General features: G+C 41.5%; 1 protein-coding gene and 1 long non-coding RNA gene across 6 annotated transcripts in view; one reads left to right on the top strand and one right to left on the bottom strand.

The window, feature by feature from the left end:
- LOC139828770 (uncharacterized) lies at window positions 1–26,391 on the bottom strand. 4 transcript variants are annotated; one of them, XR_011740704.1, is made up of 9 exons: window positions 26,223–26,391; window positions 18,333–18,386; window positions 17,023–17,118; window positions 16,056–16,157; window positions 15,554–15,615; window positions 14,329–14,448; window positions 9,616–9,654; window positions 9,359–9,460; window positions 1–1,179 (listed from the first exon to the last, which is right to left on the bottom strand). It is a non-coding gene; the product is annotated as an uncharacterized lncRNA (long non-coding RNA). The 4 variants fall into 4 exon arrangements; XR_011740707.1 differs by lacking the exon at window positions 9,616–9,654; XR_011740705.1 differs by lacking the exon at window positions 15,554–15,615.
- The window catches only part of TBL1X (transducin beta like 1 X-linked), a 201,492-nt gene continuing 201,004 nt past the window's right edge, over window positions 26,039–26,526 (top strand). The window contains exon 1 of one of the 2 annotated variants that reach the window (XM_071813032.1): window positions 26,039–26,055. The gene's annotated coding sequence lies outside the window, so the exon portion shown is untranslated. Of the gene's footprint in view, window positions 26,056–26,140; window positions 26,302–26,526 lie in introns of those variants that run through there. The other variant, XM_071813023.1, reaches the window with a different exon arrangement.

Raw genomic sequence — 26,526 nt, 5'->3', positions numbered from 1 at the left:
AGCTAGTATTAAATAAGAGTAACTTTTGCAAAGGACTCTGGTGACACGAGTTGATTCATTGAGAGCTACAGGAACCAAGATTGTTTCCTGCTCTTCTACCATAATGTTATCAGCTCCCAACTATACAAACCACCTGCGTGCTGACCCTGTGGCACCACAGCTATGGATTTGCTTTACATACTCTTCCTGTGGGCTGGTACCTCAGACATGCAATTTCACTCATAGTGGCCCCAGTTTCTTGTTTTACTTTAGAGGGTCTTTAGTCCTGTCCCTCATGCGTGAGGTCAGTGGACAACATCAGCTTATGTACGTGCTTTGAGGCACAGATTATTATCCCAAAACAAGGTAATGACACAAAACATTGGTGTTGTGACTACATGTAATTTAAGAACATAATTTCCATTTTTCCACGGAGCAGTAACTACTGGTAATTCTTTCTAAAATAAATCCTAAAAGTTAAACAATATTTCTCAGAAAATGATTTATCATTGTTATTCTACTTGTAGAATTACTTGCTGTAATCTGCATCAGAGAAGCACCAAGGGCAGATCTGCATTAAGTCCCTCTGACTGTTGTGCTCAGCAGGCATTTACAGCTGCTCGTCCTCAACTAGCTCTGGGTTCTTCTAGCATATTTTTGGATGAGCAGGGTGCATAACTTTAAAAAGAAAACACTTGCCAGACCACACATAATTTCATTTTTGCAGCCCTTATGTTTAATAAACTATTACTTCTTCCACAACACTGTAATATTTTCCACAACACTTCACTTTTCCAAAGCATTGTCCAAACCTCCTCTGGGCTCTGTAGCAGCCAGTACTGAAATTCTCACATGATTTATTTTCCCAGGCACCTTTAGTCCTCTCATGGTTATTAAAAGAGCTACAGTTTTAAATATACACATGCATAAAAAAGAAAATATTTTTTTACAATTACAGAAAAGATCTATTTGCGTTTCTTTCTTACATATGATTCAGTATTTTAGTATGGAGTTAACTTAATATCCTGTGCGTTTCCTCATGCAAGAATATGTCCTGTTTTGCCTTTGATTTCCTACTTAATCCATGTTAAAACTAGTGGGTTTTCAAACAATGATGACACAAGAAAAATGAATTTGATTGTGCTTCTTGGAAGATCTGTCCATCACAGAATGACCACATGGCATTGTTGTTCTTCTGCCCTATGAGTATAAGGATACACAAAGCAAAAATAGGAAATACAGATGCTGAAAGTACTATGCTATGCCAGCTATTTGGACTGTAAAATTTCATTTTAGATATTTTCATAACTGTATTTATAGGCAGGAAAAGTTAGTACTTGTTTTCAACAAAACATTTAAAATAACTTTAAGCAAAACTTAAAAACAGTGTTAAGTATGGCACTTCAAAGTAAACTTTTTAAGAATTGTAGTGTCCAGAATTAGACACATTAATGTGGGGTTTTTTTACATCTCACTTTCCAGAGTTTATACAAACCTCTATCCACCATTCATTTCAGGGATGTCTGAAATTTTCCAAGACTGTATGAGGAACCTCCACATAAGTGCAGAGGAAACTGCCAACCTTTTATCACCGAATTCTGATTTGTCTCCAAATTCCAATTATTTGGGAATGCCATGTAAAGTACTCATTACATAAGATTAACTTCTACTCATGGAGGTTCTAAGCAACAAAAAACCACTTCAGTGACTGTACTTGAATGTAGTGACTGTCCTAAGAATGTATATATCTTAAGTAATACTGAGCAAGCAATCTCACAGACTCATTGAAATGTTTGTTGGAAGGGACCTCAGAGGTCATTGAGTCCTCCCTTCCACTCAAAGCCAGCAAGTTCCTTCCTTCCTGATGTCTGTGTTTGATGAAGATAACACAGCAGTTCCTCTCAAAAATGATGCAAATGGGAACATCTGAAGTTTTGGTTGGGTTGCTTCTCTGCATCATGGGATGAGATCAGCCCCTTTGTGTGAGTTCAGAGGGGTATCACAAACCAAGACATGAGATGAGGTTCCACGAAGACAGACTGGAAGAATACACTGATTGTGGTGCTCAAACACTGGCCACAGTCCTTACGTTTGTCACTATTATTTCAGTGAATTATTCTGGACATTTTTAAGGCCAAAATATCATCTTGTAGAGAGATCAGACTGTGCCTGTAGATTCTTACCATAAGCTCATAATCCTGAGCTAAGCTAGGATTTATTGTGGAGAGCCCTGTACACCCTGATTAGAAATTTCAAGTTCTAAAGACTCAACTACACTTTATTAAGTAGTTTCAGTGGTTAATTAACCTTTCTGCACAAACTGTGCCTCTTATTTTTATTCTAACTTCTTCTGGCTCCAACTTTCCAAGACTGTGTTTTGCTAAGAATGTGTTTGCTGCAGCAATTCACCGTAAGAATGTCATGTTTCTGGCCTGATGGTACCAGATAGCTTTTTACGTGCCTTATCTTATGGTCACAGTCCTATTTAGGGCAGAGATTTCTTTGATTGTGGTTTGTTAGATAAATATCTCTGTATCAGAAATGTTATACACACAAGTCCCCTACAATCACATACACATGCACATGCACTCACACACAGAGGTGTTTAGTTTCTCTTTAACCCTCCTTACCAAGCTAAATTAATCTAATGATTTATATCTTTCAAGGATAGATTTTTATGTATTTTACTATGTCAAATTTCATATTTTATAATTCACAAAAACAGACTATCAACCACAATCATGGCACACACAGCAGTCACACAGGAGTACTTTTATTTGAAAAAAATATATTTTCTTTTTTTCGTACCCATGCACAATTATACAACAGATATCATGTTGCTCACTCAAGTAATTTTCATCTTAGAAGTCGGGTTAATACTCAGATATTTTAAGCTAGTATTTTGCTAGAGGAAGAGTCAACCAACTTGTCCAGCTCTCACTAAAGGTGCTCAATGGAGGTGTTAATTTCAAACCCAGGAATTTTAGGTCTATGTGGATCTCACATCTCCCATCAGGAGCAGATACAGTAGGGACGCAGGGGAGCTGGCTGACAAAGGGGTAGGTAACTCACCAGTACAGTCTGTTCTCTGTGTTAGTATTGCTAAATCTACTTCCTTTGGCAGCTTAGCTCCCGGCAGTGAAAGAAATACCACATTGGCTTCATACCTGTGATTTAGATGCATGCAGATGCTAAAAAATAAGCTGAATGCTGGGACATACATGCTAACAACATATTAACCAGTATCTACCCTGTCAGCTCAAACTTTTTTGTAATGATTGCTCTGGTAAAAGGGTAAATGGTCTACTAGCTGGGTCATACCTCATGAAGAAATTCTTATACACCTCCACAAAAGTTATATTACAAAGGTTGATCCATCCTTAGAATATTTCTAGGGAGGGTTTTTTTTTTTAGAAATTTTGACCCATCTAAACCCAAGATCTATTTCAGCAGCACAAAACAAAGGCTCCTAACAATGGGGAAAGTTTTGTCTTCAGTAGTGCATATGATGTTTATGAAACTCCGTTTCCTTAAAACGTAAAAGACAAGCAGATTTTAAATGCTGATTAAAAAGAACGGTGGACATAATAAGCCTGGCATTCCAAAGTAAACAGTTGATGGATTCATTTGATCTGTGAAATATGCTCTAACACAGAGAAAGCCAAAATATATTCAAACAGCTAATGTGGTTAGATATTTCTGTTTATTAAATGAGTGTTTTAGTTTGGATGAGTAATGGATTTGTAATAGAATATTATTGTAGGCTCCCTTTATGTTTACTTTCAGAGGGTTTTATGATTTAAAGAGTAATGCTTTAATTCTTGCAGTTGTGTGATCCTTTGCATTAACTGCTTATCATGATCATTAACATAAAATCAACCAGTAGATAAAGACTGATGCTGAGGTAGTTCTTAGCTAGTTTGGTTGGTTTCTTCATCTTTGTTTAATCAGAAAATGCAGTTTTTCTTCCATAAATTAGAGTCAAATTTGATATTGTGACTGGACATAAATTTCTCATAATTTCTTGAGGCGCAAAACCATGATGGCAGAATGGAGCATCCAGAAGAAAGGTGATACCAGGAGTTAAATCATCTTAATTGCATCTTATTCTGAAGTTCCATTTCTCAAACTCCACTTCCCACTGATTAGATTTTATTATGCCTTTATGGAAAGGTCAAAAAGCTTACACCACCAAACAGCTGTTCAGTGTTGAAATGTATATCCATAGTGATCTTCTCTTCTAAACTTGTAAGTTTAATTCCTTGCATATAAAGAGACTTGCTTTGTAGTTTTTGCTCCATTTTATTGTATTTTTATATTTTTCTCAAATTTCCAATTTCATCCTGAAATGTAACTATTTGCTTAGACACAACATTTTACACTCAACATTACATGTATGGGCACAGCCACTTCTCCGCTTGGTGCCCTGTTTTGTGCCTCCAGGATGAAGATATCTGCAGATGCCTGTGGGACATTTGCTTTCTAGTGCATGGGCTTCCTCTGAGCACTCACCTCAAGGCGATCACCACAGATTACTAAATAACACCCTGTGTGACTGCTTGCCGAGACAGTTGTGCATCCTCAAACCAGAACTTGAAATTTTGCTCCATTTGTATTATTTTCTATTTAGTTTTATAAAAATACATCATGCCCATCATGACAAGCAAAATAAGTCATTCAGTTTGCACAGTACAGGCAACTTTTTTCCCTTATTTACCACCCTGCCAATTTCTCTGTCATCTGCACACGATTAGCACAGATGTGATGTCAGCATCTAAAATGATCTTTCATCAGATGGAGCCACTCTCTAGCAAGCCCACTAAAAAAGCGCAGCTTTTTTTACATGTCCCTAATAATAACTCCATTTTGTATCTATAATTGTCCCAGGTTTCAATCTGTTCCATGTCAATTCCACATAGTACAAGTTTTTAAATGAAATAGTAATGTGGTTCTAAGTTAGTATTGAAATCTCAGATAAAACCCTATTTTCTGGGAAATCAGCTTTCCTATAAATGCTGTGTAGGTGGGGACTGATGGGGTTTGATATCACTTCATTCCAGCTTCCTCCTTCACCCAGTGCGAGGGAGGTCCAGGAGAAGTGTCCTGGCTCAACAGCGGATCAAGGGTTTCCCATCTTCATCCCTTTGTATCCCAGTATGTACGTTCTCTGTAGGGACCAGCCTGCGAACCGGTGAGTTCAGAGGGCTGTCAATACCTCCTTACTCATTTGCTCTGTTCTGGTAGCGTTCAAAAACACATAGCTAGTTCCATTAATCTACTAGGATTTACTTGTATGCTCTAAGTTTAAGATACGGCTAGAAGTCTGATGCGCACATGTATTGAATTATATTATTTGAATGGTGAAAACTGATAAATGTTGCAGCCTCAGAGCCAGGCCTAAGCATGCGAGGTGTTAATCAAATAACAACAGACGAAACAGTCCTTGTCCAAAGGGACTATGTTAACCCAAAGTTGTTTTGGTACAGTTCTGATTTCTAGTACTCTCAGCTCTTCATAATATTTCTCATCAGTAATCTTGTGCTTTAACACATCAAGGTCATTACATGTGAATCTATCAAACAAAATGCAAGACATCAACTTTATTTAAGATTAACACTAAGGGTCTGGTCTTCAACAGTGCAAAACATGCTCTGGACTATTCTGAAAGCCTCCAAGGTACATCGTTTCCAGTGTCAACTCAGGACCTTTAGCATCTCTGAGGAAGTTCTTAAGCCCTGACAGGTGGAGTTCAATAAATAGCTAGAAGTTTAATAATAAAATAAGTCTTGGCACAACATGAGCAAAAAAAGAGCCAAATACTCACCTAAGGTAAATGGTTACATTACCATCAAATAGAGTAATGCTAATTTATACAATTTCCTGAATTTATGCATTTTCTATTGGACTTTAAAAGCAGCCCATGGTTTATACATACTTATATTCACACTTTTCAGAAGACTGCATCGAGTATCTTTTCCTCTTTCCATTACACATCCGAGTAAACTGCAGCCAAACCAGGAAATGCCTACAGCCACTGAAAGGATGTCTGCAATTCAAAATTGGCCTAGAAAATTCTGCCAAATAATAGTCTCCCAGCCTTCTTGTAATTATTTCTTTTACCTGTGACACATCCCACTTATCTTCCCTGTATTTTTTTTTTTGTCTGCTGATTTTTGGAGAGAGCTATTATGTTCTGCACTTTGTCTTATTTTTTTGTCATTCACATCCTGGCTACAAACCTGACTCCTGTCTCTTCATGAACCTTAAACCATCCTGATTTGAAAGCTGAACATGCTCAACCTTCTGCTCATGTTTCATTTTCACTGTCCTCTTTCTCTTCCCTTCCTCTACTCCTAAGCAAGTACCTGACCAGCTCCAAAATTCACACTGGAAAATCTGAGGTTTATATTATTTTTTCATAAAAAATAAATCTTCATTTTGGTCATCCCTGGACTCTTTTTGATACATTTAATCTGATGATTTTAAGCCAAACCAAAGGAACTTAAGTAAATACTTTTAAAGACTTTATAATGGTCATGTTAGAGGCTTCCAGCCTTTTTCCTCAAACTTGCCCTACAGTTTGTAGACTAAAGTTTAATTTCCATTTCCGATTTAAACAGGCAATGTACACAAAATACATGCCAAGAAAACATACAGATGTATCTACCCTGAACAGCCAGACAAAGATATCAAAGGTAGTTTGACTGCTGGAAGTCACAGTAGACGGCATCGATCCCTCTGGTCCCCCATCGTGGCATGCAGGCACACACCTCTTAGCTGTTTTCAGGTGTATTACTGTGATTTCCAAGGGTTTTCAAGCAGATTTGGGAAATGGAGAAATAGACTTTTAATGGCCACTCATAATATGTTTTCCATATCATGTTAAGTGAATGGAGTTATGCTGCCATTAAAATAGTTAGAAGGTCTGCCAACTTTATAGAAACAACCCAGCTGAAGCACCTGAGCACTGCCTTCTTCTTGGCCCAGTACAGCTATAAATATTTAATATTCACAGTGCAAGAAAGATCTTAATAAAAATATTTGGCTTGAAGTCTTAAATGTCAAGAGCTTTTCCTGAAGTTCTTCCCTCCCTAAACGCAGTCAAACCTCCTAGAGTAATTGGGAAACAATGTAGTGGAACAGATAGGGTTATCTTATTGCTTTAAAGCAATACTGGAGCAGGGAAATTGGAGATTTATGCTAGCCTTTACTTCTGACTTGGACCCCAAATTAGGTGACCTAAGCTATGAGAACACCTATCAAAGGTAACTGTCAAGCAAGCTTTTAAAGTACACACCTGACCTGTTAAATAAAAGAAACTTTCATGTTGTGGTTGATATGGCTCGGCAATGTAGCTAAGGAAATACTGACACCTTTACAATTGTGCTTCTCTCTTGCTCTTTTAATGTATTTTTATACTGACCGCTCACGCAGTAGAAGTGGCAATGGGTATGGACCACAAAGTCAGCAGAGTCTGTTCTGAGGGCTAATGAGGCTGGTGGAGAATCCAGGCTTTGGGCTGACGTTCTAGAAATGTAGCACAATTATGTGTATAATGTAAAGTGAGGGCTTGGGTGGGCAGGGGAAATATGACCTGTGATTAATCTGACCTTCATTTACTTTGTTGAATCAAGCTCCTCATTCAGCATGGGCTATAATCAGCCCTGCCGCCTGTGGTTCTTTGTTAAACCAGCACTGTTGTTTAGTCAGCTGTGAAAAGGGACCTAGAGAATAGTTTCTTCAGTGCAAGGTGTTAATGTCAATCTATCTCCCACACACATCCACTTAGAAGCAGAAGCACATTTCCTTTTAGAGGTTCTTCAACTGAAAGGTGAACTATCTGAATCACCATTCCACCTAGAGTAGGTGTAATTTCTTTTTACTTACATGACAGCAATCAAACTCAGATAGCACTAATATATCATTTCTCTTCTTTTTTATTCAAGTTTCAAAGTTTTCTGGAAACTTTGCTATAAGATTGAAGCAAGAGGCTGATCTGCGAAACATTTTGTTAGTTTACTTTCAACTGATACGGCTAGCAAAACCCAATGTAGATGTAGTTGTTCAAGAGAACTGTGTGCCTTTTACCCATACATCTTGGTTTGGTGAGCTGGTTTAAATATACTGGAAACAGAACCCTTTCTGTGGCACAAGGAACACCTCCAGCAACACAGTTTGCCATTTTAATTTCATAGACATGTCCTTTCACGTATAGACTCAGTTCTAGTAGCCATCAAGGTTTAATGATAAAATTAATAAACCCTAAATGTTGAATAAATCCTATATGTGAATAAATCCCGAGTGTTCAAGCGTTCTTGGGGGATGCCAGTGTAAGCATTAATTAAATGCTATAAAAAAGTCATTTTATTATGTTTCCATAGACAGCTAATAAGGGAAAAGCAGTGATACAGACAGACAAAGGCAAAAGTTTAAAAGGTCAAGGTTTCAACTACTGTAGGTACCATAGCTCCATGGATTGCGGGGAATTCATAGCAATACACACTTGTTGAAAAGCTGGGCTTATTTTACAATTACAGAATCCATTCAGTGGCTACATCGCGGGAGTCAAGATGCAGTGTTGTACAGGAAGAGTCAACAGACACATCTGATTTCCCCCCCTCTTTTTCTGAGCTACCTTAGATCCTACCACTCCTCACAAAAGAGGGTTTTTTTCTTGTTGTTATAAATAAAGGAGATTTTTTTTTCTTTTTTCTTCCCCCCTCCCCCCTGTAAAACCCTCAAGGAAACAAACCTTTCTTGGTTTTATTCTAAAATATTTAGGTAAGGTCACCTCTTGTTATAAAGTTCTGTGCTGGCCTCGCTGAGGTACTCTGCAGTAAAAACTGTATTTGGTGCTACTGGGATTTTAGCAACACATGCTGATTCCCCAGCTTTAACACAGACATCGTTTTGGTAGTAAAGACATACCACAGTCTGTGTCCCAGCTGGGAGCAAATCCCACAGCAAATGGGACCATTTGTTATGACTTGTGGAAATGTATAGCACTGCCTAATGTGGGAAAAAAGTAATAAAAAGATGGATGAATGCCCATCCAATTCTCTATTTGCTAAAAAAAATCTAGATAAGAATGCTTTAAAAGATAAACTATTAATTGGCACATTTCTCAATAATTTATGAAGAACGTTAAATGCATGATAAAATGTGTACGAGGAAAGGATTTTCTTCTTGTTTTTTTTCTTCACCTTTAAGCTACCGGGAAGGCTAATTCTCTCATAACTTTACTTGAGGAGTCATCAGAGACCTCACATGTTCGCTTTGAACTTCTTCTGCCCCGAAGAAAGACAGAGATAATTTTTCTCTTGAGTGTTTTTCAGTACTTGAGTTAAAATCAAAACCAAACAGTGTGAATAAAACTCACCTTCCCTCTCAGTACTTAGGATTTATTTGCATAGATTTTTCTGCTGTCATAATTTTCTCCTCTTCTCCTTTGTCCAGAAATCTGGAGCCTCCGAGGAGTTACCTAGGAAAGGATGATAAGAGATTAATTTCTACCACAACACAAATATATAGATCCAGAGATATATACATCATCTGATCTTTTATAATTAAAGAGAAGGAAAAAGAACATAAACAGAACCCTCCCCTCCTTTCACAATCCATTATCAGTAACAATACCTTCTTCCATAGAGACTCTCACATGTGTCCTTCATTATTCTGAAAGAATAGCATAAGATTGGCTTGATTTATTATTGACATTGTTCCCTGACCTTAAAAAAATGCTGTCTTTAAATCCACCCCACAGAAAAAAATGCTGAATGAATTTCTAAAAGGTGGGTGAAGTAGTTGCCATAGCCTCGAGCCGGCAACAATGTAAATGATAACAAGTTATTCTGGTTTTACACGTCTGTTCACCTTTATATAGATTCTACCACCTCTGCGTCTCATACTGGATGTGTTAATGCTCGGAAAGTTCTTTTGGGCCCTATAAACAGTCCCATAATGTACTTGAATGTAAACTAAAATGGTTTCCTCTAATTCTCTGTTGCCTCTTTAATGAGCATATTCTTACTCTGCACAACATTTACCTAGCACCCGGCTTTGCCACCTGTACACAGTCCCCCGCTTTATAACCATTTTTGGGGTTTTTTTCCTTCATTTCAGTACAATAGGTTGGATTGTGACAATTGCTTGTTCAGTTTCAGGGAAAGTAAAAAATACAATCTCTTTCTGCAAGAGCAGCCCACATCTTGAATCCATATGTTTGAATGTGAAGGAAAACTGGATCTGACGCCCCCACCATAAGCAAATTAAGGCAGGAAAGGGTGATGATTGTGTCTGGAAGAGCAAGGATTGATCCAGTCTATAACTGTACCCTTAAGAGTGGTTGAATGGATGCAAAATTCAGGGAAAGGATGCTATGGTTTTATTATGACCCACCGCATAGCACATTTTCCTCTTACCCAAGTCAGGAATTTTATGTCAAAATATTCTTACTTAGGGATGGCAAATAAATTTACAATCCAGGCCATTTGCTTCACAACCTGTTGGAGTGAGAAACCTCCCAGTAGTAAGAAAACCTTCCTGTGAACTGAATTGCGTTTTCACCAAAGCCTCTGTAGATCCAGACTGGCTCTTATGGAGGTTAAAGCAGTAACATCCGCTGGTGTCAGTGGTCAAACGTGTCACCGAGAAGTGAGAAGCCCAGACCCAGCTGCTGGCCTCAGCTGAACCCCTGTGTGCCCAGCACCAGGGCACCCTGAGGGGTTCTCCCAGAGATGCCTGGCACCTGGTGTCTGGGACACCTATGGCAGCACCACTGACTCTTACAGCTACGACATAAACTAAGGAAACCCTAAGGGGTATCAGGAACAATATGACACGGTGCTTTATTTTTAATGGAGACATGCTGGTACAATCTAAGGAATAAATATGGAAACATCAAGGCACCTTGGGAAGAACACCAGAGCAGAAAATAGTATATTAGCAGTAGCAGGAAGAGACAAGAAGGAAAAAGCAAGGTGGAGGATGGTTAGGAAGGTATAAATAGGCAACACAACTCATATCATGCCTGATAAATTTTATTTAAGAGATATCGTCTAAAAATCAGTGAAAAGTTCCAGAAGAAAAACATTTATTTTCCACCTTTGTTTCTTTAGAAGCTGATAAAGTGATGAGCAGGCTACAAATTCAGCTAGTGTAAAGGGTTGCACAGGACAGCAATTACAGAGTAAAATCTGTGTCTTACTGCCAGTCCAGGTAGCTGTCTCCAAAATACCAGGCAATCTGACTCGTTGCAGTTTGCACACAGGCAAGTACAGGCTGGAAAAGGGATGCTTAAAAAGTTTAACCAAATAATGTATTAGTCCAGGCAGCTGCAGCCATGCTAGACCCAAATGCCTCCACAAGAACCCACCTGTTAATGATCCCACGCTAGATTTTAGCATGGAAAGGGGCAGATTGCAATTAGAAACATTGAACCTTTTCTTAATCTTTCTTACACAAAGCAAGTTAGCAGTTCCAGGGCTGTAAAGGCTGGAGAGGGAGCAGCCAGGAGTGGGAGAGAGAGGTGGCTAGTCCCAGCCCAGGTTTCACAGGCACAGGAATGGAAAATAATAAGGGAAAGAACAGGTTTCACATTAACAGAGTGGCTGGAATTCAAGCCTGAAAAATTTCAGGGTTTTTTTACCTCCTCTATTTATATAAAATTTATAATGCAAATACAACCATATTTTTGTAGGCAGTGCCTCTCAGCTCTATTTATAATTTGACCATCATTTTCAAACCCGGCTGATTAATATTAGGCCATTAAAATTATGCTCAGATTTCTAAACAAATATTCTCCTTTTTTATTGTTGTTGGAAGTGTTGAACTCCTGCCTTCCCCTATGGCATGTGTGGGATGGTTTTGCATTTCACCAGACTCTTAGGGCAAAGTAAAACAAACACTTTGCTATCGCTTAAGAGTGTCAGAAATTAGGCTCCTGAGGATATCCTGTTGTAACAGAGATGCTGCTTTCACCCCAGTCCCCTGCCCAGGCAGAGTTAGCCTTGGAATCACAAACTCACACAAATTTGGGTAGAAAGGGGGTCATCTGTCCCAGCCCCTGCCCAACATGGGGGCAAATTCAAAGTTGGGACATTGTTTTATTTACAGGGAGCTACAGGGTCTCCCTCTCTCCGGGCTGGACTAACACCATGCCCCAGTCTTCCCCTTGAGCAAAGCGGGCGCCAGCCCCCGGGGTACCCCTGCTAAACAGGTTCCCATCCACCATCAACTTTCTCCTGCCCCTCTTGGCTGTTGCTGCAGGAGCTTCCTCCAGCCCTAGGACAGGGCTTTGCTTTTGCCTCCCTTGAACTTCACATTGCTGCAGCCTGCCCAGGTCCCCCAAACAGCAGCCCTGTCCGCTAGCATTATCGACTATCACCCCTGTCCCACCCACTTCATCCGACACCAGCTCAAGTTCTTCGCCTGTTCCACGTGCAGGTAGACAGCAAGTGCCATTAAAATTCAATTTGTCTTTGCTGATGGGTGAAATATCTTGTCCGCATGAGTGAGCCGAGTCTACAGGGGGTTTCAAAAAGATGGACCCAATTTGAAATCACCATATCTTTGCAGCCACAGACGACCCATGAATGAAACTCTTACCACTCAAAAGAGTGGGGCATGGAGTTTCGAATGGTTTATGTAAGGGGAAGAGCACAGGGTGACCATGCACTTCAGAGGAAAACGTGAGAAGAAATAGAAAACGTGAAATATACTCCTTTGAAATTGGGTCCATCTTTTCAAAACACTGTATACTTCTGTGACTTATTCCCAAATGGTTGCTTGTGCCAGCTGCATCCACAGTAACAGCCTACAGATTCACATCACGTGTACCCTGCGTTAAACTCAATGATTTGCCATCAAAATATCCTGACCAGAATTGTATTGTTGCAACTACAGTCAAAAAATCTATTGCTTTATGCATTTGCCACTTTCTCAGTAAGATAACACCTTCACCTTATTTCACAGGGGATCAGGAGGATGAATGCATTATTAATATGGAAAGCATTCAGATTTGGGGGGTGAGAAGCACCAGCACTTACGAATTATCTTATGAATACAATATAAATTATTCAGCAACTCTATCTCCTTTTCACAAAGGAAATCATAAGGTTTGGCCCTACTGAGCTTACAGATTCTTAAATAGAAAGGGAAAAAAATTCTAAAATGTAAATGTAAACAAAAATGTAAGTACAAATGAAAATACTTTTAACTAGCTCATTAACAAAGTTTGCTCACATGTCACATTTTACTTTAATAGTGGCTTTGTCCACCATCTGAGGAAATAAAAAAGTGCACTTTTCTTATGATGTATGCTCATGTAACTATAGCTTTACTTTGGTAAGTGCATTTATTAATATGTTTTCTTTGCTTATTGCTTTTTTTGGTGGAATGAAATCTCATACATTCTCTAATGTGCCAGCTTCCATTAATTAAAAAAAAAAAAACAAAAACAAACAAACAAAAAAAAAACCCAACAAAAACCAAAAAAAAAAAAACCCTTTAAGATTAAAAGTGTATTGTTATGCCTACAGTAATTTTGCCTATGAGCCAAAACTCCACCCTTAAACTTTCAGAAACTGGAGGAATGTCTATATGGAGATTCTGGAACTCAGTGGACTTTATATTGTTTTCCTTTTCAAGCTCATGCACTTTCACAGCTGTAGAGGCTTGTGGTTTAAAACAAAAACGCAGCTAGTGTGAGTAAAGTGAGGTCTTTTTGAACCTGGAATTGAAGATATTTTTTTCTTTCCAAATCCTACACAAAGTATAGGGAAAAAAAATTCCCAAAACATTTCTTTCTATTTACTTTGTTAGCAGCAATCTCTCCCACTCATTGGTGTACTTTGGCAAGGAAATTGTTCTGCCAACTACAAGTAAAATGTACTGAAAGTACTTAACTGATCTGCTGATGGCTCATGTAAATACACTATTTAAAGGGGTACTAATTTTAGAGATAATTATAAACATTTTACTTTACTCCATTTTTTGTTGACAGCATTTCTCAAGTATTTGTAACTCATTTTAGGAATAATAAAATCATGTCAATGAGATGCTTACATTCACCACAAAAAAAAGTGCGAAATTCAGTTCAGAGGGGGAAAAAGAAAATTATCACCTAGAAGATGCCCTTTCTCTCTTGGTCATTCTTCCCTACTACGGGACCATCTCTAGACAGTATATCAGACCTGCAACCTGTCCACTGCTTCATAATAAATATCTGAAATCCGCTTTGCACGTTCTTCTGCAGAAAGAAATTAGGGATGACCCCTTAGCTGCTGTAAATGGGAAGAACTCCATTGGCTTTAATGGAGCTCTCCTGCATTGCACCTCTTCTGGACCTACCTGTGTGTTGAAACATTTCTGATGCAGAAGAAAAGGGTGGGGGTATTTTTCCAGTAGCTAGAGGACAGGATCTGGGACACCACTGAGGTACCTGTTCTCTTTGCTGCCTCTGAGCAGCTACTTCATATTAATCCACATAAAAAAAACAAAAACAAAAACAAAAACAAAACCATTACTTTTATTATAGCCATAGGAATGTGAGTTTCTTGTGTATTTTTCAAACCACCATAGATTCTTGTTCCTTATGAAATACAGTTTAGAAATACAGTTTATTTTGCTGTCTTGTTGAAAGGAAGGCATACTGCTGCAATGATTTCTGGAGGTTCCATTTTTAAATAAACCTACATCCTTTCTATTATATGCAAGCCCTGTGTTTCTCTTTGCTTCTGCCTACCTTTGAGGGATAAGAAGCGTCACGTTTCATCCAAGAGGGATGTTGCATTGTTGCATGAACTCAGGCCTGCAATTGTTGTTCGTGAGTGCCTGCACAGGACCTTACACTGACCAACAGAGCAGGGTATGGGTATGGTCGGTGACCCAGGCCTTCAGGTCTTACTCCAGCACATCTACTGAATTCATGGAAGCATAGGATGATTTGGTTTGGAAGGGACCATTAAAGTTCATGTAGTCCAACCCCCGGCCATGAGCAGGGACATCTTCAACTAGATCAGGTTGCTCAGAGCCCCATCCAGCCTGGCCTGGAATGCCTCCAGGGATGGGGCATCTACCACCTCTCTGGGCAACCTGGGCCAGTGTTTCACCACACTCATCATAAAAAAGTTCTTCCACATGTCTGGCCTGAATCTCCCCTGCTCCAGTTTAAAAGTTGGAGGGTTCTTTCCCCTATTTGATCCTCCATGAGAGGATTCTTGTGGAAACACACCTTTCTCTCAGGCAAATGTGTATGTACATCTCTGCAAATACATGCATGTCCCCCCTTCCCATGGCCTTCTCTGGGTTTAGCAACAAAATGGTATGGTCAGCAATGTTAAAATACAGACTGGAGGGCATAGCTACATTGCAAAGTTGGTGGTTTTTTTTTAAATAAAGTAAGCTGATGACAATGTGGGGTTTTCTTAACATAAAGTAAGCTGGTAACAACATGAATTTTTTTGTTTAGTTTTGGAAATAAAAAAGGGGAAATGTTGCTCTACCTCAAGATAAAATTTATTTGCTGCCCTCAAAATAAAGGAAAAGCATAAGGAAATGATTGTTGGCACTGTACCTGGATCTGTGTAGTTCAGAAACACTGAAACCAGATTCATCCCAAGCTTCAGGCTCTGATTACTACCGAGAAGTAAAGAGTACATGTCCATAATTGGGTGGATGTTACTGAGCGTCCTACTGTATCGCTAAACAACAGAAATCTTGCAATGCAACTAGAACATCAAAGCCTTTCTCTTTGAACTGGTGTGATGCAGTAAAGGGCTGTTGTCACGTTGGTCCTCTTGATTTCAGTTGGACTCTTCGTGAGGGTAAAGGTTCATGTGTGAGGTTCAAGTTGTGGGTTTGTAAATGAAGCACGTTTGCATATTGTCCCTGTGTGTTTCTTGCTGTGTGCAAATATGTACACATAAATACACACTTATGGTTGTGAGCCATAATAACGCTGAAAGATAAGTAATTGCACGGCTTTGTGTTGGTTGCTAAATCTGATTTTTGCTTTGCTATTTTATAGCAATTTGTAAACTTGGTAAAAGAAGATAACAAGCAGAATTAACACATACCCTACCAGAAAGATTCAGGCAAACTCTGCCTTTGCAAGCAATTGGGAAGGTTCCGTGGAAGCACACCCTTGCGGAAGGCAAGCTGGTTAGCCTCTCCTGGCACTGGGTGAAGGAAAGAGATAAAAAGTAATTATATTTCATTTAGTGACCACACACCAGTTGCAAACGCTCACATGGCTCATGGCAGATAGATCTTCCTAGCTGGGCTACTCATTACTCTTACAATAGTAAACATACACACTGATGAGTGCAAATGTAGACTGTTACGGAAATTGTGTGATATCTGAAAATCTTGCAGCTGCTCTTACTCCCAATTAAGTTCAAGTTCATCTGGAGGGACTGGGATTTGTAGAACTGAGTCCATAAGACTTAAAAAAACCCCAGTATTTTCTCTATCTGGAAAGTTACATTGCAATCCGCTTGAATATTAACACTGTCTCACCCTAATCTTGAAGCTGATTCTGTGAACACTTGGAGCTGAAATTAGACACCATTTTAGCTGATATCGTTTTAACCTGATAGTATCCCTGTGTTGTAAAAATCCTTTGTATATTGCATACTGGTTTAAGTATTTTTGCCTCGGGCTAATTTCAGTATCAGGCCCCTTCAAGTTCTAATAGAGAAGCCAGTGAATAAATGTACAAATATGCCACAATAAGTATGTAAAGACACTGCCTCTATTCTTATCACAGAGGGCTCAATCTAAATTTCTTAGCATATAGAAACCAAAACTACTACAATAAGTGTTACACTAGAACTCATTAAAAAATGTTGATTTTACATCTAACCCTTCTTTCAAGAGCATTTAATTTTTTATAATGTCTACAATGTTTACCTTCAATTCAAAGTTTTTCTTAAAAAAAAAAAAAAGAGAAGAAAAAGAAGAAATACAGTAAGCTTAATCAGTATATACCCAAGGGTACTATCAGTTCCACTTTTGGTATATTTATGAAAATTCTGGGCTTACCTCGTGTATCTCAGTTATGTTTTCTCCAGTCTTTCATGGTTGACGGAGTTAGAAATGTAACTTAGATAAGTTAGTTTGCATCAGATGGTCAGCATCCTTAAAAAAAAAAAAAATAGGGCTGATGAGCTAATTCTATTCTAAGGATAAGTGAACAAAAAATTTTATAATGAGGAATTTTATGTAAACGATCAAAAGTATTTCAAGTTGACTCACAGATTTGTAGCCTTCATTACAAAATTTTAATTTAATTTAAATGAAACATTTAAATTCTTGAGAACAAAAGAACAAAAGAACTTGGTACAGAAAATACAAACCCATATAATGTGTTATACTCACTTAATATTTCCCTCTTTGTCAAGAAAAAAGAGAAAAGCCAGCAGCCTACACAGAGCCAATTACACAGAGGAATCATAAGCAACTGCAGCTTGTGAAAATGTTGCCACAGATTTACCATGACACAATGCAAAGGAAGCTATAGTTTGAAGCCCAGGCTGTCAAGTCTGATTTTGGAAGTCTCAAAATGCGTAATTAAACTTAGCCACATTAGGAAGATATTCAAGGGAGATGGCTGAGGGGCATACAGAAACTACGTCATTCCTACTATCTTTCCTCACTTGTGTTTCTAATACCACCATTAAAGGAAACATTGGAACTGTAGGATTCAATGTAAAGGAGGAAATGGAGGAAAGCAGAGAAGGAGGGGGAGAAGGAGAGAGAGAGGGAGGGAGGGAAGAGGGAAGGAAAGAAGGAGGGAAAGAAGGAGGGAAGGAAGGAGGGAAGGAAGGAAGGAAGGAAGGAAGGAAGGAAGGAAGGAAGGAAGGAAGGAAGGAAGGAAGGAAGGAAGGAAGGAAGGAAGGAGGGAAGGAGGGAAGGAGGGAAGGAGGGAGGGAAGGAGGGAGGGAAGGAGGGAAGGAGGGAAGGAGGGAAGGAGGGAAGGAGGGAAAGAAGGAGGGAAGGAGGGAAGGAAGGAGGGAAGGAAGGAGGGAAGGAAGGAGGGAAGGAAGGAGGGAAGGAGGGAAGGAAGGAGGGAAGGAAGGAGGGAAGGAAGGAGGGAAGGAAGGAGGGAAGGAAGGAGGGAAGGAAGGAGGGAAGGAAGGAAGGAAGGAAGGAAGGAAGGAAGGAAGGAAGGAAGGAAGGAAGGAAGGAAGGAAGGAAGGAAGGAAGGAAGGAAGGAAGGAAGGAAGGAAGGAAGGAACTTCGCACTTAGCAGCACTGACATATGCAATAGGAATACTTGATTTGGGAGTAAAGACAGTAAGGTATTAAGGAATCATTTTGATTGTAATGGAGATTTGTACTGATTATCAAACCTGTTTCTCCATTGCTGCTGAGTCTTTCAAATGGCTTTCTGTGTTATCTAGGAACTGCAATAGTACAAAAAAAAGATTACTTATTAGAGGTGCATTCAACACTATTGTATCCACTATTTTTCCAGTAGTTATAAGGTATTGAAAGTGAAGTGCCTTATTATAGTCCCACTGAAGTAGTGGCAAAACCACTGTTGAGTTCAAGCAGAACAAGACAGAGACCAACACAGATTTGGTACCTGAATGCTTTTTATTTAAATACCCAGTGTTTTTAAATGCACCTGGCCAAAACATGGAACTAGGAAGTATAGTCTGAATTTTTAAATATTAATTTTTATTGCATTTTGAATACTTTTAAACATTTACTAGTACTGTGGTTTGGATTTAATCATACAAAATGAGCTGAGTTTCTCCTCTCTCTCATACATTTTGGTCATGTCCATGTAGAGCACTGGACCGTGCGAACAGCAGCTCTAAACTCTATGAGGTAAACTACAGCCACACGGAATTTAAGATTGAAAAGCAGGTCTGTCTCATTACTCCTGTAATAGCTTTGTTTACTGCTAGAGCGATGGGTTTGTACATTATCTTTTCTTTGTTTCTACTGTCTCTTGAATAAGGTCCCAGAGGAAACTTTTGGAATATGAAAACAAAAAATCCCAAAACTTTAGGGAAAATGTTTGTTTTGTACAAAGTTGTTCCTGTTAAAAACAGAAAGACCGACACTTTGCACACACCTGTAGAAATAATGTGCAATTTGTAAGGCAAAGTAAAACTTCTCTGTTTTCAGTATATCAACAACAGTTTTAATGGAAATTTGTATTAAATACATTAATAGGTAAATAGTAAGCCAAACACACTTTGGCTTCTCAAAAGTACGACTTCCCCGAGGTCTGTGTTTGAAGATTTTAAGGCTAGAAAGCACCACTGCAACGGTTTGCTCTAAGCATGTAATGTCATAATGTGGGCCATAGGACTTCTTGGTGCCTCGGTAGCCCTGCTTTGATTTAAGATTCCAAGTTAGAGAATAGCCACACCGGCTGTGTCACTGGTTAGTTTTCTCTGTCCTTAAAAACCTGTTACTTTGTTTGTAACTTCGAGCTTTAGTTCTCCTTGTTTGTGCGATAGATTGAAGAGTCCTTTGCCAGCTCTTTTCCCACATGTTGGTTCTTCCAGAGGGTTGAGTTGCTCCACTGATAAGTCAAACAGATCGCTATCTTTAAAAATAAGCTATTTTCCAATGCTTTTGTCATTATCAGTACTCTGTAGTTCCTCCAATTTATCGTCATCCTTCTTGAAGTGCAGATAATTGAATGGGATTACTTCAGTAGCAGTCACACCACCAGCACCAAGCAGAGAGACAGTATAAGCTCTATTCTCCTTCTTTACGCACCCCTCTCTGTGTACTCAGTAATCACAGCAGCTCTTTTGGCCATGGCACCACATGAGGTGCTCCCAGTCAGGTTAGTTCTTGTCAGTGTTAGCATTAGGTATATGAGTTTCTTCAGAATTCTTCACCCCTCTATTCCTTGTTCCCCAAAATGGCAGCTTGCATCTCAAAATGATACAGTGTACCTTGTGCGCATCGGTAGCCATAGAGATTGCGTAAAGAAAATCCATTTTAGAATTCTCGAACCCAAAATTTTGCATTTGGCAAGGGAAGCAATCCATATGTCTTACATTTCACAACAGTGAGTCATGCTTTAAATCCTGAGTAAAACCACTGAATTACAGGGAACCTTTTAAAGTGTAAAATATTATACAATGCAATGTCAATAGAAACAGGGACCTATCTGTACTGCTCTTGGTCTAAATCAGGGGTGCATTTCTGAAATTACTCTCCTGACTCTCCCCCTGTGCTGTGCTTTGCTCTGCAGAGCAGAGCGGTTTCTGAGCAGAACTGGGTTCCCTTTGGGTGAAACTAACTCAACTGGTGCACCTCAGAAGTATGTCCAGGGTGCTCCAGCACTGCCAGGTGGTCTGCAGGACCAGCCTGGGGACAGACACCTCCAGCCCTGAGAGGCATCTGGAGGCTGGTGTTGGTGCTATGCAGATGTTTGGTCCTTACAACCACTGTTTCATCCTACTCACCTGCACAGAGCTACTTGCTTATCTGGATACAGACATGTCTTGTTCCCTGAAACTCATTTGCTTGTTCTTCTGCATATGCACTGCTTGTGAGAGGGACAGGGTTCTCCTTGAGGCTTTCCCGGCGAAGTCCCCACTAGGCTCTTTCTACAATCTGTCTTAACAAGAACTCTTCAGGAAGATTAGGTCTTCTCCAGGGGTAGGCTCCCAGTTCCCACCTGGCTTTAGCCACTTTGAGAAGTGTGCCAGCAGGGCTGCTCCTGCTGTTGGCCTCAGAGCGCAAAGTTTTCCTCACAGGATAAGGGGAGACATCTGACAGCACCATCACAACGCTCAGGACTTGTACACCTCCAGAATACCCATGCAACTAAGGGGGATTGCTAACATTGCTAACATCTCTCACATCCGTAGCACAACCTCTGACCAAGTCTGGCTTCACTGCAGGAGATCTGATCCCGTTAACTCCAGGTGTTTCACTCACTGCAGCCAGCTCCTAGATACAACTACTTTCTCCTCCAAAAAGCCTGAAATCATAAGCTGTCCCAGGCATTAATGAAGCACAGCTGGGACCATGCAACACTGTGTAGATGATGGAAGACAAAGAAAGAGATGATCACCTCCCTCTTCTTTCTATCCCAGACTGGCAGGAGGCCAAACTGTCTCCAAGAGTAAATTAGAGCAACATAAAAAAATCTCTGTTCCATCTGAGGATCCTAAGGGACCCATATAGCTAGCTCAGCCCTTCATGTCAGCCCACTAAATAGATCAGAGGAGTATAGATTACATACATCAAAGTTTCTGATTTATTTTACCTTAAGTAATAACAATTACATGTGTTCCACATACTAAACAATATCTTTCATATAGTAAATAGGAGTGTTGTCCTAATGTATTTAGATTTTGCAACTGCGCTTTGGAAGAATCACTGACTATGTTCTTATCACCTTATATAAAGAAGCAGAACTACACTCAATGTAACTCTTACCTAATAAGCAGCATCCCTGAGCAGCGGAAGATGTGCATTGATTGTATAATGGCACAGGGCAGAAACTACGAACAGCGTATCCTGGTTTGAAACCTCTTCAACAGTGTAATAACATCAGAATTCTTATCAGAATCTATTAGATTCCTTCTAGATTAGACTGAATTCTTATTAGAGCCCAAGGAATCTAGATCTTCATGTCTCAAAAATGCAGATGAAAAAATGTTGCCAGAAAATGCAGGTATTATAAGCCACATGAAGCAAACTATCATGAGAAAAAGGGTAGAGAGGCTAGAAAAAGGATCAGACTGTGCTTGCTTTACAAAATCAAAACATTTTTGGCAGTCTTGCCTTCCAAAAACTTTGAAATAAGGTCTCCTGCTTTGCTTTTTGATTTTTTTATGATGTTGTTTTACTCAAGAGGTCTGCTTGCACAAGTGTTTGTGAAATAAGCAAAAGCTTTCAGTCTAGTCCAAAGACATCAATGAAGTAACACATGAAGAAAAAAAATCCCAGTGATGATCTCAGTTCCTGAAAATATCTTAGTCAATCAGAATTTCCTTTTCAAATTGAAACTCTTGATATTAACAAGTGGGAAAATAAGAAACTGGTTTTTGATGCTGCAGAGCAGTTGCTTACATGAATGACTCTTATGAGAACATTTATCTGAAAAATATCAAATACTGTAAAGATGCTCACAAAATAGAAATCAAAGCTTGCCACCAGAAATGTGCTAAAAAAACCCCAAACAATAACACTAATAACACTAACAACAACAAATATAACAACAACAACAATAATAATAATATGCTTTTTTATTTTCCCACCAGAGTGTTGCAGAACTAAGTGCCTAACATGTCACATTTCAGTTTATAGAATATGTATTGCAACACAAGGATTGCAAACTGCACCTGTATCTAAATAGTCCTGAGGCATCTGTCCAAGTTAAAACACCAGTTCGGTTTTCACTATCATGTCAAAAGTTTCTACATTAATTCTGTTAAAAACTTAATGAGATAAGCACCTCCACAGTTTTTAAATTTCATAACAGGAGTAAATAATTAATCTGTATTTCAGACTTGTGTGTGTGTGAGAGAGAATTTTTAACTACATAAAAGTGGAATTGTTAATTTTTGAGTGATTTGCTTATTCAGGAGAATTTACTTTCACCTATATAGTCAGAGAACAGAAAAACATGGTGTAAGGAGAAAACATGTTTAGAAACAGTTACCAACACAATACATGATGATGAAGCACTAGAAAAATAACAATGGCTTTCATCTTTTAAAATGCAAAATATTTTGTCTTATGATCCCATTATCTCCACAGTAGGCCACCCTGCTAGTCCTTCACTTTGATTGTTTCAGGTTTGGGTTTCCATTTTAATGAGGGTAAGAAACCGCAGCTCTGGCTTCCTTGGCGCGGAGCTTCAGGGCCGAAGCACCGCTGCTGATCACGGCCACTGCATCACAGGTTATGAAACTGAAAGAAAAACCTCTTAAAAACCTGGTGATTTCTTTTATATATGCTCACTTTGGGGTCTTCTGTCACACCAAGGCCAAAACTATTGTAAGGGCCAGAGCAGCAATTCACTCTTTTCTCTTTTATTCTACCATCACTTTATAGTTGGAGGGTTTCTTAAATTTTAATTGAAAAACCTCAAGTCTTTCTCATGGGTTCTGTGCTGCTCCCTTTAGTCAAGGAAAGCTTGAAAAAAGCACCTCCCTTGACAGACTTCATTTTCAGTTCTCAGCAAGCGTCACATCAGTATTTAACCTGGTCTCCCCAAGGGCCAGCTGCAGCCTGCCTGGTCCATGCCTTCCCTCGCTGCTGCTGCTCAGACATAGCAATGGACAGATATACAGACAACTCCGATGGGCCCTAGGAACCAGTTCAGAAAGCGAGGAGAGGTGGGCATCCCTGGCTTGCTTCCTGCAGGACTCACCCTGCCTTGCTCATGAGCAGCAATTGTGCCCTGTTAAAACTGAGAGAAAAAGTCACTTGATCATATCCATATGATGCTGCAGTGTAACTTCCCTGCTGTGGCAATACCTCCTGCTCCCTACCGCCCCATCTTTTCTTGCCCAGCCCCGTCTCCCTGCCCATTCAGCAGAAGAGCGCATGGGGCTGGGCTCTGGCCAACCTGGGATGAGCTAGATGCCCAGCTGGGACCCCATGGCTTTCTCAGCCGGAGGTTCAAACTAGGCTACACAGTCAGAGCATCCAGGCCATGTAGGATGAGCACATGCTGCAGTGAAAAATCAAACCCATGTCTTGGAAGGCTGCACTGGCCAGTATAAATCTGTAATGCTGCCCCTCACTGGGGCTGCTGCTGGAGACATCCCCCTGCCCTGGTGCTTCCCGGCCACACAGCCCTCCAATGCTGCAACACCAGTCTCCCAGTGCTGAGCTTGCCCGGCCAGGCTGAGCTGCCAGGACCAGGCCTAACAGAGGGGGTAAGAGCTTAATTAATAGAATCATGGAATAGTTTGGGTTGGAAGGGACCTTCAAAGGTCATCTAGTCCAACTTCCTGCAATGAGCAGGGACATCTTCAACTAGATCAGGTTGCTCAGAGCCCCATCCAGCCTGGCCTGGAATGTCTCCAGGGATGGGGCATCTACCATCTCTCTGGGCAACCTGGGCCAGTGTTTCACTACCCTCATTGTAAAAAATTTCTTCTTTGTGTCTGGCCTGAATCTTCCCTCATTTAGTTTAAAACCGTTACCCCCTGTCCTATTGCAACAGGCACTATTAAAAAGTCTGTCCCCACCTTTGTTAAAGTCCCCTTTTAAATACTGAAAGGCCACAATAAGGTCTCCCAGAAAGAGAATGCAGGAGTGGGAATGGTCCCAGCCTCTTTACTGGGTGACCAAGCCTCAGAAGCTACACAGGTCTTGACTTGCAACCATTTTTTTGACGAGCTTACCTCATTTGTAAGCCCATAGCACTTTAAAAGCAAGCAAATAAGCAAAAAGCACAAGAAGTAAAAATTCAATGCTGTCTCGCTATAAACCTGGAGTGGGTTTCTGTTTGTTTACATTGTCAAGTAATAAGAACCTGATGTAGGTTTTATTTTCGAAAAAAAGTGGAATGGGAGCTTATTTAGAACACGAGACATTTGTTGGTATGTCAGCTTAAGCGCTGATGGCCTTGTGCTGCAGTCTCTAGGCTCCAAATACGAAAATGAATCACATTAGCCCACAATAACATTTCCCAGTGTTTCGAGAGTTCTCGTTTCAACACATACGTGAATGTATGTAGCAATGATCTTTGTTGTGCTGCCTTGAATTACATCATATTTTTCCACATGTACGCTCGGCGACAACACATACGTAGGCTTTGGGCTAAATGTATAATGAGCAGGAAATTCCCTTTAATGTCAAAATAAGACCAAAAAAAAAAAAAAAGTGGAAAGGTCATTTGGAAAAAAAACCACAAAACAATAATAAATACGACTTTCGGTGCCGAGCGAGTCTCGCTGTCACCGGGATCAGCTCACCGAGGCAGACACCCAGGCAACATCCAGATAATCTTATTATTTGCATGACATTAGCCATGAGGCCGAGGTGGGGGTTGGGCGGGGGAGGGGGGAGGGGGAGTTCGCGGAGCTGCAACCACCAATAACAAACGCGGCGGCTCCCTGCAACCGGCCGGAACCCCACTCCAGCGCTGTGGAGGTACGAGCCAAGGTTGGGGGGGCGCCGGCCCCGGGGTCCGCTGTGCTGGGGTTGCGGCGGGCAGGAGCGGTCCCAGGGGCTGGGCCCGGTGCGGCGAGGATTTTTTTGTGTGCGCAGCTACTCGTCGCCGCGCGGTAGCGGCGCGGCGGGGCACTGCGGAGCGCGGTAATGATGTCAACTTGTTATTTACTTTCCAACCCCGAATGACTGAGCAGGGCGAAAGGAGAATCAATCAGCCGCCGGGTGACCCTCCAGGCGGAAAAAAAAACACACCGCGGAGGGGGAGGGGAAAGCACATGGAGCCCGGCCGCGTTGCATCATCCCCCCGGCGCGGAGCTGCGCGTCGCTACCGCCGCCCGTGGGGGTGGGGAGGGGGGGACAGAACGGGCACGACGGAGGCTGCAGAAAAGCAGTGTGTCTGTCCCCGGGTGCTGCATTCCCACCGGCGGGCAATAAAGCCCGTTTTCTGCTGATTCACAGCTATGGAGGCCGCGTCAGCCCCACCAACCCCCCAGCGCCCCGGGGGGTGCTGCCCGCAGCCCGGCCTGTGCATCTCCGGCGGCCCCAGGGAGAGGAGCGGGGACCGGGAAGCACCCATTGTGCCGGGCCGGGGAGCGCCCCGGGGAGCTGAGCGTGGCCCCGTGTGGGTCATTGCACCCTGTGCGAAACAAAACGTCATAATAACCGATAATAACGACGCGTTCCGCGTGTTTTATGTGCGTGAGGCAACGTGCCTCCAGCTCCATGTCGGGTGGCCTCTGCAGGGGCCGTTCCGTGCACCCCCACCAGCCTCGAGCTTAAATAATAAATAATAATAGTAATGGTAACAGGCGCTGCCAAGCGGGCCGGCGGCAGCGTGTGCCAGGGCCCGGGTGGCTGCTGCGGGCGCTGTACGTGCATGGGGGAGGGCGGCCGTGGGCAACGCGTGTCCCCAGCCGCGCGGGGCGGCTCTGCTGCTGGCTGCCGGCCTCGCACAAGGTTAACGCCGCCGCGCTGCTCGGCGGGCTGGGGGAGGGTGCAGGTTGTCCTCCGTGTGCGTGGGGGTGTGTGTGTGCTTGGTTTGTCACTGGGTTTCTGTTACGGGTTGGGGGGGCGTGAAAGCACAACACTGAAAATAACGCGTGGAAGCGAGCGGCAGGAGTTACCTGAGGGCACCCCGAGGGGCGTTGGCGGCGCTGGGGACACCCGCCGTGTCTCGAGTTGCGTGTCCCCGTGTGCCTGGGGGTGCGCGGGACTCAGGTGGGGGAGGGCGCGGCAGGTTCGACCACCCCCCCCCCTCACTCCCGGTCTCTCCTCACCCCACCGGACTCCGCCGCTCGACCCCCGGTGTCCCACCCCCACCTCCCACCCGCCCTTCCCTCCCTCCCGCCCGGCCGTGGTGGTGGTGGCGGCGGCGGCGGCGGCGGCGGGCCCCGGGTGCGGCCGGTTCCCCCTCAGCGCCGCGCTCCC

The sequence above is a fragment of the Patagioenas fasciata genome, chromosome 1, assembly GCF_037038585.1.
Source record: "Patagioenas fasciata isolate bPatFas1 chromosome 1, bPatFas1.hap1, whole genome shotgun sequence".
Classification (NCBI taxonomy): Eukaryota; Metazoa; Chordata; class Aves; order Columbiformes; family Columbidae; genus Patagioenas; species Patagioenas fasciata.
This window is presented reverse-complemented; position numbering and strand designations above follow the sequence as displayed.